Source organism: Ictalurus punctatus, chromosome 19, assembly GCF_001660625.3.
Source record: "Ictalurus punctatus breed USDA103 chromosome 19, Coco_2.0, whole genome shotgun sequence".
Taxonomy (NCBI): domain Eukaryota; kingdom Metazoa; phylum Chordata; class Actinopteri; order Siluriformes; family Ictaluridae; genus Ictalurus; species Ictalurus punctatus.
The window spans coordinates 8819263-8837279 of NC_030434.2; the positions used below are offsets into that span (position 1 = coordinate 8819263).

General features: G+C 38.6%; 1 protein-coding gene across 1 annotated transcript in view; it reads left to right on the forward strand.

Annotated features, from left to right (window-relative positions):
• The first annotated feature begins 3922 nt into the window (after positions 1-3922).
• Positions 3923-18017, forward strand: part of tafa2 (TAFA chemokine like family member 2) — a 39898-nt gene continuing 25803 nt past the window's right edge. Inside the window, exon 1 of the mRNA XM_017494022.3 lies at positions 3923-4359. The gene's annotated coding sequence lies outside the window, so the exon portion shown is untranslated. The remainder of the gene's footprint in view (positions 4360-18017) is intronic.

Genomic DNA, 18017 nt, shown 5'->3' on the forward strand with positions numbered 1-18017 from the left:
GAACCGGGGACACACTGTAGCTGTGAGGTGGCAACATTACCCCTCTGTTGTGATACTTGACAGCAGTGGCTTTATGGCAGTCCTGGGATCTACCTTTTGAATCTTCACACCTTGCATTCACGAACACTAAATCAAAAGTCCCAGTACGTAAACACACTTTTCTGTCAAAACACCAAACAAAAATGGTATGCTGTATTTTCTGATAAATGTAGTGCAGCATTTGACCGTTGTGATGTTTTGTTTGCCAAGTATCCGTTTAAATCTTATTTCTCTGAGGCCCTCTGGCTGCAGTACGGTTTTTAACCCCACCCGTTCTCGTGTTGGTGAATGGGACAGGACCCAAACTTACACGTTTTGTTACGTCTACAAATGGTTTTCATATGTACTTTTGTTTTTATGAGCTCCGTGGACCCTAATACCATCCATCCATCTACACCGCTTATCCTTCCTTCAGGGTCGCGGGGAACCTGGAGTCTATCCCAGGGAGCATGGGGCACAAGGCGGGGTACACCCTGGACAGGGTGCCAATCTATCGCAGGGCACAATCACATACACACTCACACATCCATTCATACACTACGGACACTTTAGACACGCCAATCAGCCTACCACGCATGTGTTTGGACTGGGGGAGGAAATATCAAATCTACCCACCAAAGCACTTCTTTCCACCAAATCCAACAAAAATCTGGACAATGTAGCTGGAAATGAAAGTGTGGCGTCACTGAATGGACTGGCTCCTGTTAAAGATGCATGGACTGACAGCAGTAATTCCTCTAGGTATGCTGGAGCTATTCATATCCCCGACCATTTCTTATGCTATTGGTAATTGATGTAGTTCAAGCCGTGCAGTCGTAAGACTAGTGCATGTCCATGGACCTACGTGGCACTTATTTTCATAGAAACACTCCAAGGGTAGGTATTCCCATTCAGTGTTTTGGTTTCTGACCTTTCCCTAGCACAGATGTTTTCAATACATGTGTCCTTGCCTCCTCTGATGGCTACTGGCACCAGGATACGTCTATTCGGAGGACCGGTCTCCTTTGTGGTAAGGTGTGATAATTCTAAGTGTATTATTAGTATTGTTATAGGCTGGAGATAAAAAAAAAAAAAAAAAAAAAAAGGAAGAGGTTTATTCAATTTTTCTGGGACTGTGTTTAGCTTGCAGGATACTCCCCTTGCCCACTGAGCCTTCTCTCTTTAATGAAAGAATCCACCCCCCTCTGTCTCTCTCTCTCTCTTTTATATCACTTGTGCTTAGAGTGAACTCAGAACAGAGCTTCCTACCACCAGAGCAGGTCAGAATGTACATTAGCAGGTGGGTAGGTTCACTGAGAATGCTAACCCCAGCATGTGGAGAGTATAATTATGTTTGCAAATCAGCGTGCCATGTGTGGTATCCTTGTGTGCAACTTGACCCGAAACATGCTCCTGCCCCCAGTGTTACATCAAAACACTCTAGCAACATTATGACTGCTATTATTTTCAGCCATCAGGGTGACACAAGGTTGAGCGACAGAAGCTGGGCATACCCACGCCTGAGCAAGTAATTCTTTAGGACTGCACGATGGCGCAACAGATGCACTGTCGAGACCGGCAAGACCTCGGTTTCCATTGTTCTTTTACTGATCATTGGAAAACCCTGGAAGTCTCCTCCCCACGGTCTCAGGTAAACAGCAAGTTTTGGCACCCTCAGCCAGGTTGCATCATGTCTTTGGCCCCTCAGACTGAATCACCAACCGAGGACTCATAACAGTGTAGGAAACATTTCTGAATGCGGACTCCCCCAATCACACAGGCCAGGTATGACCTTAAACAGAACGGGTCCTGCAAATGGTATTTCTTTATCAGCTAGACCCTGTGCATTGATCCAGTGCGGTGTCTGATTCCTAATGATTTTGACCTTTCTCCAGGGATTGCTGAATAGCAGCAAGTCCCCATCACCCTTCTATATGAATAGCTTTGTATGTTGCAGCCGATTCAGTGTACAACACAATAGGTGGCAATTTGTTAGAGTTCCATAGTTTTATTACTGCCTATGAGTACTGCACAGACCTTCCTACTAGTGCTGGAAACCCTTCATTAAAGATTCTCTTTATGGGCTTGTGCATGCTGTAGATATGCCAAAATACTGAAGTCAGGGAAGAGGCCATTAAAGACATCATCGGCGTTCGCTTCGGTTTCCATTTCCCTCGTTAGCAGAGCAGATTTGCTGCAGCAGGACCTTGCAAGGCTGATTGGTGTCAAAACTTTTCTTTGAAGGTATATAGGGTTTCATCAAGGTTATATGCCATCGTGTGCGGTTGTATGTGGGTACGAGTATACGTTATATGATCCACATCGACGACCGGGGGCCGGATTCGTGAAAATCTTCTTAAAGTTCTTAAGTTAAATTCTAAGAGGTTTGTAAGAGTGTTCCTGAGTGCAGCTGCTGTACTTTTTGTTATGAAATAACTGTCATGTGTTTTGTTAGAAATGCATTTTCGTTTTGGATGACCACCAGTGCATCTTTAAATTCATGGATAAGTGGATATTGCATGTCCACACGATGGCGCACTCTGAACATATTTGGATGCCGGGGAAAGCTCAAATCCATTCTGTAATTACACTTTAACATAAAATGTGCCGAATTTATTGTTTTGATCTTCGGGGGATGGTGAGAATAACTCAAGAGTTTGTTTTATAATTCTGCCATTTCTACTGCAGGCAGTGGTTCGTTTGTAAAAGGATTCATTTATGCACTTGTACATAATCATGAGTTTTTAAATCGCCGTTGAAGAGATAATAACAAAATGAATAATAATAATAATAATAATAATAATAATAATAATAATATGAAGAAGCGCTATTCCCACACTTAAAATATTGCCTGATTCAGTGTACTAGAAGTGTTTACAGTAACTACTAATATTTATTTTAATGATACACAGTGCCCTCCACTAATATTGGCACCCTTGGTAAATATGAGCAAAGAAGGCTGTGAAAAATTGCCTTTGTTTAACCTTTTGATCTTTTGTTCAAAGAAATTCACAAAAATTGTTGCTATTTGTTGTTGTTGTTCCTCTTGTTATTCTACTTTCTTTTCTTGTTCTTCTTGTTATTGCTATTCTTCTTCTACTTCTTTTTTTATTGCTTATTGCTACTATTGTTGTTTTTCTTCTTCTCTTATTCTTATTGTTGTTGTTGTTCATCTTTTTCTCGTTGTTGTTCTTCGTCCTTTTCTTCGTCTTCCTCTTCTTATTAATATCGCTATTGCTGTTTTGTTGTTGTTGTTGTTGTTCTCCTTTCTTTTCCTCCTCCTCTTCTTTTTATTATTGCTATTGCGGTTACTGTTCTTCTTCATTCTTTCCCTCCTTCTCTTGTTGTTGTTGTTGTTGTTATTATTACTATTATTATTATTATTATTATTATTATTATTATTATTATTATTATTATTATTATTATTATTACTACTACTACTACAATAACAATAATACTTGCTGTTATTATTATTATTATTATTATTACTACTACAATAACAACAATAATAATACTTATTGTTATTATTGTTGTTGTTATTGTTATTATTATTATTATTATTATTATTATTACTACTACTATAGTAACAATAATAATATTTGTTGTTGTTGTTGTTGTTGTTGTTGTTGTTGTTGTTATTATTATTATTATTATTATTATTATTATTATTATTACTACAGTAATAATAATACTTGTTGTTGTTGTTGTTGTTGTTGTTGTTGTTGTTGTTGTTGTTAATAGGCGGTTATACTAACACAGGCTGGGTGTTAACTGACTCGCACCAAAAACTGAAACTGAACTCAGTTCTTCCGAGTGGAGGCAGTGTGTGTTGGAACGCCGTACTGGAAAGAGCGCACACACACGCACTCTCTCTCTCTCTCTCTCACACTCACACACACACACACACACACACACACACACACAGTGTAGCCACCAACTGCGCCTAACTGCTGCTTTGAGACTTTCCTCCTCCTTCACCAGGGTGTCCCGGGTTTAAAGTCTCACTCTAAAGTGTTACTTGTGTGCTTTTCGGTCTGTAGCGCGGCGGACATCATACCGGTGCGCACACGGAGCAGGAGCATTACGCACGTCGAATCGGCGCGTCCGCGGCGCGTGAGCAACATCTGGACTAAAGCAGATGTTCAGCCGGAGAGAATCAGAAATCCCAACAGGGCACCGTGATCCTGGCCGAACCGGACTATGCTGATATCACGGCGGATTCTTGGCCAGGCTTTGCTCGAGCGGATGGATTAAGGAACAGCTCTCAGGGGTGAGAGAGATTGAGAAAGAGAGAGAGAGAGAGAGATAGAGGAAGATAGCGCACACAGAGCGGCGCAGCAGGTACAAACTCATTCCAAACACACACACTACACCAAACACCAAAGTGCCTTCAATCAAAGGGATGCTTGCTTTAGACTCCTTGAGAGCTTTTACCACTTGGGGGAAAAAAAATATTACTACCAGTTTCCACTGACCTGCATGATTGAACACTTTAATAATGTTGAATTGACTCTTACAAGTCTGAAATTGAATAACAGAACACCTGCAGTGGGATTCTAAAGTCTTACATACAATAGTTAATTGAGGAGTTTTTCATGATCATGTATCATGCTGACAGACCCCTTATCGTCTTTAGTCAATTTTATAGTGTTAAATGAACTCCGAGTTCTTCTAGGACAATTTAATCTCGGCTCATTCATTCATTCATTCATTCATTCATCATCTTTATCCTGGTCTTCACATGTCCAGTAGTGAAAGAACTCCTTCACAGTCTGTGGCCAGGACATCGTGAAGGTGTTAATTGCTGTAGGTTTTAATCCAAAGCTGCACTTCCTTATACATCAGAATCGATTCTGTGTGTCTCTTAAATTGTCCTTTGGAAGCATTACCGTGTTGAGACGATTCTTCGAGGTCAAACTGATATTAATTATTAAAATGCACCGATATTTTATCTAATCGAGCTAATGATGTCAATCAAACACTTATTGCAATCTGGTTCAGTGTAATTTCTATTACGGTCGAATCTGACGATTGATTCATCATCATAACCGGCTGCTCCGTCTGTTGAAGAAGAGTGTATGGTGTATTCATGCTAGCTTGCTTAGTCCTGCATATTTATATTGTTTCCTCACGAAAATGAACTGTTTTGAAAAGCGTTTCCAAATCTAAACACTGTGTTTCCTGGTGAACGTGCAGGTTTCTACCTCTAAAACCCATGTCCCTTGAGTCCTAAAACTGTATATGTGACTCATGCTTTAAGGTTTCACTTTTCTGCAGTGACAAAAGAATGAAATATAAATGAACAAGATATTATGAACAATTGCTGTAACTGTATTTGCAGTACTGCAGCGGTGTGATGAACCTCTAAACTCTGGACGGTTAACATGGAGAGCACCTTTCTGATTTCAGACACACCTGCTTTAACTGTCCTTGCTTTCATACACGTAATGTCAATATTCTAGAAATATGATATGCGTGTCACTGTGACGTCTTTTTTTTTTTATTTGTGAATAAGTTGACTCTTTTGGGTGAACCGTGGGAGCTGTGACATATATCACTGAAAATTCATTGCTATTTTATTTTCATGATTCTCCACTGCCCATGATCACATATAGCAACTATGACCAAAGTGTATGTAATGAATCTTGTAAATGTCTGATATATATATTTTTTTGGCAAATCACAACGATTAGGGGTCAGTTCCCATTCTCCACATCACATCACATCACACACTAGGAAAAGACAGCCTCATCATATATTTGCTAACATTTCATTCACTAGAATGACTGCATACTTCTAATGTGCACCTCTTTTATTCAAAACTCACGGCATGTCACTATTGGACTATAGTGATAAATCCAGATTATGAACGATAAATTAAGGTGTAATCAATCTGCTAATAAATAGTGGAGTATAAGTTAAAGCAAACCCAGTACGACTGAAGAAAATGAACGCATCATTGAAATATTATACTTCTTTCTTCACACCGTCGATATCTGTCCGAGTGGTACAGCTGCGAATAGATCAAAGCGACAGCATTCAATTTGTCTTTATCAAAATGTTAATGCAGTAAATATGTTAGCCAAATCAAAACACAACTATAGGTGTTATAGAACATATGCAGCAGTTCTGGAAGAAGAATTAAACACTGTGGATGAAATCGGAATATCAGTGGAGAGAGTATCCTTCATAAATAAATACTCAAGTAATTATTTAGCACTTATGTAGTCACAATTACTCAGTCAGTTGGTTAAACCTTTTTTGTGTTTGCAGTTGTTTGATTATCATGAGAGCAGAGTGTTTTTTTTAAATGAATTCTTTAACAAAAGATCAAAAGGTTAAACAATAAAGACAATTTACCAAGGGTGCCAATATTAGTGGAGGTCACTGTTATTACACAAGTAAAATTATTGTCTGTTTAAAAATATAATTACTCGACTAAAATTACTGTCCGTAAATATAATTACTCAAGTTAAATTACTGCCACTTTAAATATAATTACTCAAGTTAAATTACTGCCACTTTAAATATAATTACTCAAGTAAAGGTACTGTCAGTTTAAAATATAATTACTCAAGTAAAATTAGTCACTTTAAATATAATTTCTCAAGTAGAGTTACTGTCACTTTAAATATAATTTCTCAAGTAGAGTTACTGTCACTTTAAATATAATTACTCAAGTTAAATTACTGTCACTAAATATAATTACTCAAGTTAAATTACTGTCACTTTAAATATAATTACTCAAGTTAAATTACTGTCACTTTAAATATAATTACTCAAGTTAAATTACTGTCACTTTAAAATATAATTACTCAAGTAGAGGTACTGTCACTTTAAATATAATTACTCAAGTAAAGGGAACTGTCCCTATATTTAAAGTGACAGTTAATTAACTTGAGTAATTATAATTAAAATTACTCAAGTTAAATTACCGTCACTTTAAATATAATTACTCAAGTAAAATTACTGTCACTTTAAATATAATTACTCAAGTTAAATTACTGTCACTTTAAATATAATTACTCAAGTAGAGGTACTGTCACTTTAAATATAATTACTCAAGTAAAATTACTGTCACTTTAAATATAATTACTCAAGTTAAATTACTGTCACTTTAAATATAATTACTCAAGTAAAATTACTGTCACTTTAAATATAATTACTCAAGTTAAATTACTGTCACTTTAAATATAATTACTCAAGTTAAATTACTGTCACTTTAAATATAATTACTCAAGTTAAATTACTGTCACTTTAAAATATAATTAAGTAGAGGTACTGTCAGTTTAAATATATTATTAAAGTAAAAGTACTATTCGCTTAAAAGTAACTGTTCAAGTAAATATTCAGTATGATCACCTTAAAAAAAGTACAAATACTTATTTAGTTAAATACTAGAGTAAGAGTATAACCATACAGTATTTTGAAAAACAAACAATAAACAAGCCCTAATCAATAACACAGGATGAGATTTACGCTGCATTTACCTGCCAACATACTGTACAGTATGTATTACTGATACTTTACTGTAGCTTTAACATGAATCTATGCGTACTAGCATGTCTAATATTATCTCATCATTATAACATCATAGTGATGTTTTTCAGTGCACAAAATAGGCACAGCATTGACTTGTAAACAGTGGAGTGATGCAGGGAGAAACTTCATCAAGCGTAGAATCAAAGAGACTTCTTAGTGAAATGAAATGAGCTGGAGATCCAGTGAGTCATAAAATGTTGGTGAAATAAAAGGACAAAGAATGGGGAAAATGTAACGAGTAAAAACACCGAATGCAATAAATGAAAAGTATATTTTTGTCTTCATGGATTTACTGGAATAAGAGTAAAAAGTAACCAGCGTGAACACTACACCTACACGCACAATTTATTGAAAAAGGCATTCATTCATTCATGCTGAGTGATTGCTTTATCCTGGTCAGGGTCACGACCTATCCGGAGACTATTCCAGGAGGTGACAATGTGGATGTGACAATTCAAAAAGTTATTCCAGCATGCAGCATGTTACTAGACACCTCTGGGGTCTGAAAGCCACCACATGTTTCATGAGAACAGGAAACTCTAATTACAGCTCGTCAGTGTTTCCCAATCTGGCAAAGAGCGAGGATTACAGAGGCTATTATAATTGTCAGGCTGTTTTAACACCTCAGGGCTTTCTCGCTTCACACTAGATGATGGTACAGCATAAGCAGTATAAGAATAAGAAAGCTTTTTTCCTCTAAGAGTGTCGGAATTTTTAAATACGAGTGCGCTCAGTTGTCATTCATTTGAATGAATGTGCATTTGAACTGTGGCCATTGAAACTCATCTGCTGTTTTCTACAAACCGTACTGCGAAACTCGTATGTGCACTTTCTCTGAACACGTATGTCAAAAACAAACAAACAAATGGGGGGAAAAAAATAGGACTCAAGTCCATGGTCAGACTCACACATAACTGATACACGTCTGTCTTAATACCGAGGGCCGACCCATGTGCACAAATCTCACTCAACTCCCTGAACAGCACGTACATCCGAGCTCTGAATACCAGGGAGAACAATATTGGTATTAAACCCTCTCTATGCACACTTAATTCAACTGATTATGCCCCCCTGAGTTCACATGTCTTTTCCTCCATGAAAGCTTTATGGACACCTGACTCACACCCATGTGTGGTTCTTCCCCAAACTGTTACTACAAATTTGAGAGCACAGAGTTGTATAGAATGTCTTTGTATGCTGTAGAGTTACAATTTCCCTTCACTGGAACTAAGAGACTCGAACCTGTTCCAGCATCACAACATCCCTGTGCACAAAGCGAGCTCCGTGAAGACATGGTGTGCTAAAGTTGGACTGGAAGAACTCGAGTTCCTGACCTCACCCCCACTGGACGCCACGCCTCCCGACGTCAGTTCCTGACCTCACTAATACTCTCGTAGCTGAATGATCACAAATCCCCATAGTCACGCTCCAAAATCTAGTGGAAAGCCTTCCCAGAAGAGCGGATGGAATGTTTTAAAAAGAACATGTGGGTGTGACGGTCAGATGTTCACAAACTTTTGGTCAGATATACAGATTTCTGTAGTGTTCCATTCAGGGTGGATTCTCGCTCCAGATCCACCGTGACCCTGGCCAGGATGAAGTGGTTACTGAAGATTTGATTGAATTAAAAAATATTTAATTGTAAATGCCCGTAAATGCCCAAGTTCGGGTTGCTCTCTTAATCAGACATATCTTGCTTTTCAAACTAATTATTATTATTATTATTAACATTACTAATACCTGAATTAATACTTACCTAAATAGGAACTAATAATGAGTTAAAGCATGTGCTAATCATGAACTAATGAAGAACGAACCTTAACTACGACATGACTCTTATGAATTCTTGCGTGAATAACGACCACCTTAAGTACATGTTAGTACATGTTTGTTAGGTTAATATATTAATTAAGACATAGTGGTAAACTAAACCAAACCTCTCTATAAGAAAGAATATGAATGAAATGTGCATCGTTTCATATTGTTTCAGATTGCTGTGTATAATTTGCCATGTTTAGCGATGTACACTAACATCATCGCGTAGTGCTGGGTTACGTTCATCATTTACGTTGATTCTCCTTATCGAAGGTAGAGAAACACACTAATAATCACCGATCATTTCATCTCAGTGCCATCCAGTGATGTTTGTGTACGCAGCTGTATAGGGCAAATTATGGAAACGATGTGAAATTGTGCACGTTTAATGCATTTAACTAACAAACGTACTTAAGGTGGTTGTTATTCACACATGAAGTCATAAGACTCATGTCTCGGTTAAGGTTAGCTCTTCATTAGTTTGTGATTAGTACATGCCTTAACTCATTCGTTCATATTGAAGTAAGTATTAATTCAGGTGTTAGTGCATGACTGTTCATGTACTGTTATTGTAAAGTGATTATTATTATTATTATTATTATTATTATTATTATTATGATGTCCTCCTTGCTGTTAATTTCATTTGGGAATTCATAGTACGTTCATATTTCATTGTTAGACTGGTAGTAGTGTGGAAGTCAAAAGGATGCTGGCTCCTAGAAGACTGGAAGGTTCACTCACTGTGACGAAAGTAAAAGAAAGTTCTTGTACGTTGCGTTCAATGTGAGCCTCATCATGAAGGACAGCCAAAGAGTCGTAATCACTCATTAAAAGTGCGCCACATGAGAACGTCTTTAGGCTTTACCACTCCAGATCATGTTCTCTGCCTAAACTGAATGGCGCTTTATATGACAGAGGCTGGATGAACTCCATAAGAGGTAACGTAATGAGTTACACTGGACAGACATGACATGCTTCCACTGGGCAGCCCAGCCAATTATCCACCAACTCCTGTCTGATCCTTCACATGTGGCACAGACACCACACAGTCTCGCCCTGATTTAGTCCGGCTCAAAGCTCCAATTAATCAGATATCAGGCTTCATAGCTGGACACCTGTGGTGGCAAGAATAAGGGTGAAAGGAACATTGATTGTTTTACCCGTATACGGTACATGTCTTCTGAAAACCTGAAATGTTGGTGGTTGTTGGTGTACATTGTGCTATTTCCTTCTGCATTTCTTCATTGTACCCCACTTAGCAGGTTGCTTTATGCACAAAATGAACTGCGTATGAAAAACCTAATATTTTCCACTTCCTTACATTACTCAAACTCCAGACAGATTTGAGATCCTAACGAATATACCGTGACTCACAAAACAAGGAAAGCAAATTTTTAAAAAAATCTGACAAGAGGCCCATCCAAACACAAACAATCATTCCAGACTGGAAATCAGGTTTTCTCAGCCACTTACTAGACTTCTGCTAACGCAATGGTCTACACCATTACAAAAAAATTAATAAATCATGCTCTACATATCATTGGTGCTTGGTTATTTGTACAAGGAAAAAAAAAAAATCATTTGCACCTTTAAAAGGTTATCCCTTTCTTCCTGCACCCGCTGTATGCAGAGTGCGGACACGGCGACTTTTCTGTTAGTTGAGGGATGTGATTTCTCAAAGTGTGTGCGCGGGGATGCATGCATGTGTGGGTACGCACGTATAAATAGAGTTGAGAAGAATCTTGAAATAGATGGCAGTGAGAAACGCAATATTGAAACAGGTTCATAAGTTTATTTGGAATCGGCTGATGGGGATCAAGGACAGCGTGAGCAATAGTGGACGTTCTACGGGTGCTCCATGTTTGTTAGAGAGTAACAGTAATGTATTGGTTCAATCGTGATCTATCTGTGGTGCAGGAAATTGTTTGACATTTTACATTTCTTGCTATTTTCGTGGTCATAAATTCCTGCGACGTGCTGAAGTGGGTACGACACACAGAACAGCCTGATTTACAAAGCCATATTGCTCCGAAAAAATTACATTAGCACCTCTCTAGAATTACTGCTGCCCGAGAACTGCAGGGAGAAGCCTCACGTGGGCCCCCACTTCAACATGAATAGGAAATGTTCAACAGACTTATGTTGAGGCCCAGTCTCAAAAGATGATCTCAGAAATCCATCAACCCTGCATGAACCTAAATATACGAAACATTAAAAACGTGAAATTGTTTATGGCTAATCGAGCTGGTGTGACTGGCACTAAATAAAGCTCTCAGACACGGTGCTTTAATTCTCCCAGGATATGAAGCAATTTGTGGCGGCGATCGCATTTTGAGGAACCCTTTTTTTTTTTTTTTTTTCCCAGTGTGCAATCAGCCATCATTAGTATACAATGACTCATCAGGATTCGATGCGATAAAAAGTGAGATTTTAGCATTTTGTCACAGGTTTTAGGAACGAACTATTAAATAGAACTCGTATACTGTTTTAAGTGTAAGCCCAGACTGCACAGTTGAGCATGAATCTTGTATTTTATGCTGTTTATCGTGGGGAAACCATGCCGATGGGGAAAGTACGCTCTGTGCACATGACTGCAGTTTGCAGAATATGAACCCTTTTTATAGTCATCATTCACTTTCTTTATGTTTTCCCTTTACAGCATTTCCAGCTCTGAATGATCGCGACGTCCGTGTGTTAAACCGCTCGCACGTTTTAAAACGATTGTAGTGGATTTTTGGATGGGTTCAAATAAAAACGCATGCACGGGTCTTGATGACGTTACCGCTACAATGTTAACAAAAAATATAGTGACGAAGGATTCCGATATAAGATATGAGATATATATTCGCTCAGCTAGCTGGATGTCTCCATGTTTAAAAAAAAAAAAAAAAAACGGACGTGAAAATGTTTGTAATTGTATGACGTTACGGAATTGCTGCACTGTGCACAAGGCAACGAGAGGACCTGATTCGATTGCTGTGCCTAATCACAGCAATTAATAATGTATTCGATTGAGCCCCAACCCCTTTTACGTTTTATTTAAAAAAAAAACACACACTGATCATACACTCACTGATCACTTTATTAGGAACACCTGTATATTCATGCAGTTATCTAATCAGCCAATCGTATGATAGCAGTGCAATGCTTAAAATCATGTAGATACAAGTTCAACAGCTTCAGTTAATGTTCACATCAAAACATCAGAATGGGGATAAAATGTCATCTAGATCAGGGGTTCCCAAACTTTTCCAGGGCAAGGCCCCCCAAATGACATTTGACCGAGGCCCGAGTTTTGCGAGATGTCTTTAAAACACATTAAAAATACAGACTTCTGAACATATTTTTTAAATTAATAATTACATCTTGCATCTTTACATTACATTAGATTAGGAATTGATTGTGTGTGTGTGTGTGTGTGTGTGTGTGTGTGTGTGTGTGTGTGTGTGTGGTTGTCTGAGAGTGAGAAAGAGAAAATCATGTATTTATTTATTTTTCACACCAAATTGTTGAGGCCCCCCGGGCGCCCCCTGGTGGCCCCCGAGGGGGCCGCGGCCCCACTTTGAAAACCACTGATCTAGATGACTCTGATTGTTGTCTCAACAAGGCTATAGTGAATCACATTAGCACTGTTTACAACCGTGATGAGCAGAAAAGTATTTCCGAACACACCACAAGTCAAACCTTGAGGTGGATGTGCTACGACAGCAGAAGACCATCTACTGTATGTGTTCCACTCCTGTCAGCCAAGAAGAGGAACCTGAGGATACAGTGGGCACAGACTCACCCAAACTGGACAGTTGAAGATTGAAATTTCCCCGGTCTTTGACTAACCTTGATCTGTCGGTGAGTTTCGGTGAGCCTGCTGCTACATGATTGGCTGAGAGGATAACTGCATGAATGAGCAGGTGAACAGGTGTTCCTATTAAAGCGACAAGAGCATAATGCTACTGTCTTATGCCTGGCCTGTAGTTCCTTATGCTGAACATATGCAGTACGAAGGCAGCATCAACTGGATCCTTCTTCGTGTCGGAGATTAAGCTTAAACAACATGCATGCTGCTGAGAATCCTTTTGATTACATTGTGTATAGTACCGGTGAACATGCTTTTCGATCCGTTTAATATACGATATCGCAATAATATTTTAAACCATGACAAAATGTCCGATGTTAGGCGATTAATCTTAGACTTCTCATTTTACTTACACGCAAATGCACACACCGGACTCAAGAGGAAAGCGTGTCTTACTGCCGAGTTGAGTCGAGCGGCATCACATGACCCGTGTGTCCAAAGGTGCCATAAATGAGCCTCTAGTGTAATCCAATCTCACAAATTAGCCTGTCAGTTAATGGGGATTAAAACCCCCACTGGAGATTGAGAATGGAATAACTTTGCTATTGCCTTGCCGTAGCAACCGTTTTAAAAAAAAAAAAAAGGACAAAGGAAATGAGGTGCTTGTTCATTTAACGCTTGTGTGCTCACAACTCTTTCCAGTAAAGCAGATGTAATTAGATCATCTTTTTAACCGTCTCATGCTATTCTTATTAAAATTGCACATGTCTAAAAACATCTGGAAGATCAAAATGAATTCACTAATCCCACACTCATGACTGACCTAATCAGAAACAGCTCATACACTTACATGCCATACATCACAGAGGTTTATGTTTGTCTACTGCCCTGTTTGTGCATGTAGCAAACACAACAATGTCAAACACAAGGCCCTTAAGAGCATAAAGGATGTGAAGTGCATTTAATACATAAGCATTCACACAAACTATTAATGGAGGAGTGTTTCACCTTGACTCTCCTTGATCTGCCTGCCACACACTCGCACAACATCGTGCTTTCCCTTCACAGGGGGAAGATGAGGAAGCTTAGAGAAATGCATTCATGCGCTTGTTTATGTAAAGTGGAAAGCAACGCACAGAGAGGTCTATATGTTTTCAAATGTGATCGCAATAAAAAAGTAAGATTCTTGCTGTCGGGTATAATTGTTTATTAAGCACAGAAAGATATAGACAGTTCATATTATCTACACGCCAATATCGATTTTCAGGAGATCAGGGATGACATTAACACTGCAGTACCAGGGCATGTTTGTTTATTTATTTATTTATTTATTTATTTATTTAAAAAACATCTACATTGCATACAATCTATGGCAAAAAAAGTATGTTCTCCCCGTGCTGCGGGGGTTTCCTCCGGGTACTCCGGTTTCCTCCCCCAGTCCAAACACATGCATAGTAGGCTGACTGACATGTCTAAAGTGTCTGTAGTGTATGAATGGGTGTGTGAATGATTGTGCCCTGTGATGGATTGGCACCTCGTCCAGGGTGTACCCCGCCTTTATGCCCCATACTCCCTGGGATAGACTCCAGGTTCCCCGCGACCCTGTAGGATAAATGGTATAGAAGATGGATGTTATTGAGACATACTTATACCTTGTTTTATGCTATGTACTTCAGTATCTATTTTCTTTTCCCATGTAAAGTGCATTGAGAGGCCTTTTTAATGGTGCTCTATAAAATAAAGTTCATTCTTCTTCTTCTTACTATCATATCTGTCATATTCAGAACACAAGCAGTATAAGCTCTATTATAATATTAACAAAACAAACAAACAAACAACCCAAGCCATACTGAACAGTAATTAAAACACAATACATTTGGGTTTAATCAAAATTCACGTTAAATAGAAGCCAAACAACTAGTATAACTTACTGTGTAATCCAGAGAGTATTTGGATTTATGAGTGTTGCGGAGATGAGATAATTGCCTAATAGGTCTATCGGTCACAGGCGTTAATTAAAAACACAGAATAGCCAACTGACATATCTGGGTTTGGCCGTGCCAGCAAGCGAAAGCGCTCCAGCACAGATAGTAAAAATAGAAATCTGTTCTGACACTTCACATTGCACCTACTTCCTTCCTGTCAGAGAACAAGCGTCTGCCATAGTGTTTGCAACACACGTTGTTCCTGCCTTTCCAGCTGTGTGAGGTGAAATGTGGTGCACTGGTTAGGAGTAAGGAGTTATTCTTAATTTTCATTTTGAAATTAGACATGTTTTTTCTTTCTTTCCACATATTAGAAAGCTAAAGTCACCAGTGTTTCAAGCAGGCTAGACGTGTGATGGAATGTAGACCACGAATAGGAAATCTGAAACTGCAATCCTGTTAATACATTTACAATTCACCATCCAGTGTAATGTTGAACACATAGCCTTGTAGTCACTCTAGAAGTCACACTTAACAACGAAATGAATTATAAACAAACTTTCATTCATTCATTTTCAGTAACTGTCCTGATAAGGGTTGCGGCGGATCTGGGAATACGTCCTACATGTGACATCAAGGGACACACATATTCACACACTCATTCACACTTAGGGACATTTTAGCATAGCCAATCCAAATGCTGGCATGTTTTGGGGACGTGGGAGGAAACCAGAAGACCTGGAGGAAAACCTGGACTAAAACAAACATTGACAGAAATTTCGCACAGGTAGTAGATTGAACTGGGGGCCTGGATCTGTGAAGCAGCATCGCTATCTGCTGAGCCACCATGCCGCATATAAACAAACTTAACAACCGTAATTCTAAACACAAAATAAACAACAATGTAATTGTACATATGTTCTAGCATGAATATAGCTGCTGTGCTAAGCTACACGTTCACAAAATGGCTATTGGCAAAACCCCTCTTTAAGCTAAAGTGCTGTGAAAAAGTATTTCCCCCCATCCTCATTTCTTATGCCTTTGTGTATATCTCATACTAAATTGTTTCAGAAATTAAAACATAATCTGAGATAAAACAAAGCCATATATAAACTTTTATATGTTTTTATATATATATATACATGATGAAGAAATTCTCATATATATATATATATATATATATATATATATATATATATATATATATATAATGTATATGTGTGTGTGTGTATATATGAGCATTTATATTTATTAAATATTGTTGAGCAGACAGCCGAACACACAAGTAGAAGAACACGGACAAGCAGTCTGCTGCAACACCGAACATGCTGATGAATGCTACCATTAGCTTTCCCAGAATACTTGCCTGTTTTTTTTTTTTTCAGTTCGCACTCAAGTCGCTGTTCATAAAAGAAGTGTGTTTGTGATGTGTTGGCAGAGACGGCAATGTGCAGTTTTCCAGAGGGATGAGCAGTGGCCTTGAACAGGTTGATGGATGAAAGCAAAGGAAAAAGCTGCCATTACTGATTACATTTCTGGCCTTTTACTCAGCTTATAAATATGCTACACTGGAACTAACAATTAAACAAGGAAAAACATGAAAAGAAAAAAGAAAAAAAATCACATGAGAATTTGTTCATCTTATTTATTTGTCTTGTCTAGGTTTGCTTTTATACAGGAAAAAAAAAAAACATTTAGTCAAAGGTTTTTCCATATTAAGTGTTAGTCTTGTATTTTTCACAGGTAACATACAGCCTTCTCACACAGAACATATTTTGCTAATAATTAATTAGAAACCATAATTTGCCTCGCACCTCCATCGTTGGGGGCTCGATTCCCGCCTCTGTCCCGTGTGTGTGTGGAGTTCGCATGTTCTCTCAGTGCTTCGGGGGTTTCCTCTGATTTCCTCTACCGGCCCAAAGACATTGTAGGCTGATTGGCATTTCCAAATTGTCCATAGTGTGTGAATACGTGTGTGCAACTGTGCCCTATGATGGGTCAGCACCCTGTCCAGAGTGTCCCCCCACCTTGTGCCCCGAGTCCCCTGGGATAGGCTCCAGCCTCCCCGCAACCCTGTGTAGGATAAGCAGTATGGGAAATGTGATGGGATGAAACATTGAGGAAAAAACGGTCAGAATACAGATAGGATTAATGATTAGAAATCAAATCAAAGGTGCTAAAGGTGCTTCTTCTTTAGCACCACTGATTTGATCTCTCTTCCCCCACTCCTTCAATCCAAGAATCAGTGCATCTTTTGGTTTTGTTTACACTCACTGTACTACATTCCAAACAAGCAACACTGTAGAAAAAACACGAACCGTATCCCGTTTAACACCAGGTGTAATCCATAACTGCGATATACTGTAGATACTGTAATCCCACTGCTGCAGTCGCGACTGGATTAGCGTAAAGCTGTAGAAAGAGTCGTTGATGAACGACAGGCAAGAATCTAGGCTAAATGTGTGTCTTTGGAGTTCCACTCCAAAATTCCACAGATCACAGTTAAGATTTGAGCTGAGGAGATGCAAACTTTTGAGCTTTTAATTCCCCTAAATGTATGCTGCCTTTAAATTGTGATCTATGACTGCATATAACAGTAGATCGGTTCAGTTCGGTTCAGTTCACAGAGCTTAAAGCTAGTCACGCTGAGACATATGATGCCTTTCTGAATGATATTCATAATTGATGTAGCCATTGCAAAAAAAACCAAAACAAAAAAAAAAAGAGCAATTAAATCCGGATCAAAAATAGGCTGTGTGTATTATGAACCATCACAGGAGAGGACCGGAGCTTAAAAGCAAGAATAACTCAAGAGAAGGCTTCAGGATTGATTGGTATGAATGATTTGTACAGCTAATGGGTGCCGGGTGGAATTTTTGGGACATTGATTGAAACATCACACTGGCATTAGGTGCAATAGGATC